Here is a 1,677-nt window from a genome sequence, read left to right on the forward strand (position 1 = left end):
AAGTGTGGATGGTAGTTCCATGATACTGGCTGAGTTTGCAATAGCAGGTGGAACCCTAACTATTGAGGGAGTTTGCAGATACCTCAGGATTCGTGACAATGCCTTTAAAGATCCAGGAGAGATGTTCAGCTACTAGGAACTGCTAGCAAGCATAGCGCGAATGGCTCCGAGCTCAGACACTCTGCAGCTGAGAGTAGACACTTGTGGTATGTGGAGTACAGATAAGCCAGGGGCAGGCCACGGCACGCTCCATGACAGCTAGGAGGGAGTGAAGTTTCAGTGACCATCGCAAGGAAGGAGGCAGACAAGAGTAAGGCACACCTGACTCTTAGGACTAGCAGTCAGAACCAGGAGAAAAGGTTTTATTGCTATGCTGGTAGGTAAGAACAGATTTTACTTCCATCCATATAGTTAAAATCCAGTTTTCTATTAACATTTTCCTTAATCTATTGAGCCAAAACTAGTCCAGTTAAGCTGAACTTGGTTTTTCTGGAGATGGATTGCTTTAAATTGACACCCTATTCTGGGTGACTCCTAATTGAAGGAAGCGAGCACATTAATTACATTATTTCTACTGTGATTTTGCCCTTTAATTTTATTTACCTTCCTTTGACCCATTTCCTTAAAACAATGGCTCAAAGTAATGCATTAGAATCTCTTCCCCAAATGGTGGGAGGGTGGGTGGACATTATTGGGAGGTGGGGGGTTTAGCTTGAGATGGGACTTGGTCTTAGAAAAGAGTTACTTCTAAAGGTTCTTTACTTTTCTAGGGAGGAGTCTGCCACTAGAGTCTTACCAACTCAAAAAAACCAGAAACTCATCTGTCCAAGTTAATGACAAAAAGGTAAGTGTTTGTAAAATAATGGTCAGCAAGAATGCTCTACTCCCAAAGTGAAGGGCAAGAATGACCAGGTGCATTGGCTCATGCCAGTTATCCCAACATTTTTGGGTGGGAGGGCTAGATGGGCGGATCACTTACTTGAGGCTAGGAGTTCAAGACCAGCCTGGGCAACATAGCAAGACCTTGTCACTACAAAAAAAATTAAAACTTGGCCACGTATGATTGTGTGCACCTGAAGTCCCAGCTACCCAGAAGAATCACCTGAGCCTAGGGTGGTAATCAGGCCACTGCACTTCAGTTTCGGCAACAGAGAGAGACTCCCAACTAAAGAAAGGGGAGAGCAAAAAGCTGTGTCTGAAACCAAATCGCTAAGGTCTCATCTAGTAGCAAAAATAGTCAACAAAGCAACCAGGTGTTCCCAGTAGTGAGAATGGTATAATTGTGGAGTCTTCCCCCTTGTATAAACACTTAATACTCTTTTTTGCCTTTTGCAGGAACATTCTTGTGAGGACAGCCTTTATCTGAGCCACTGTACTTCATTCTCACTGCCATGCAGTTGACATGAGCTGCATAGCAGCTCTAATTCCATTTTGTGAATGGGTTTTTTAATAAACGGTATCTATCTTAGTTTTGCTTACTTGTCTTCATTTGTGGCAAATAACATGATGCAACACATGCTTGACCATTTCAGACTTGGGGGTGGGAAATGCAGGTATTAGTGATATGCCAATTGTCAGGTAAACTAGTATTTTTGACAAAGCCTCCCTTTTTTTTTCTATTTCTTTTCTTTGGGTTGGAGTCTCACTCTGTCGCCCAGACTGGAGTGCAGTGGCCGC

General features: G+C 43.3%; 1 long non-coding RNA gene across 1 annotated transcript; it reads left to right on the forward strand.

Moving 5' to 3' along the window:
• On the forward strand, window positions 1-1,468 carry LOC103252563. The gene is made up of 2 exons (XR_503797.1): window positions 1-844; window positions 1,336-1,468. It is a non-coding gene; the product is annotated as an uncharacterized LOC103252563 (long non-coding RNA).
• Window positions 1,469-1,677: the final 209 nt, after the last annotated feature.

This window comes from Carlito syrichta, unplaced genomic scaffold, assembly GCF_000164805.1.
Source record: "Carlito syrichta isolate Samal-C Ts95f unplaced genomic scaffold, Tarsius_syrichta-2.0.1 Scaffold168983, whole genome shotgun sequence".
NCBI lineage: Eukaryota > Metazoa > Chordata > Mammalia > Primates > Tarsiidae > Carlito > Carlito syrichta.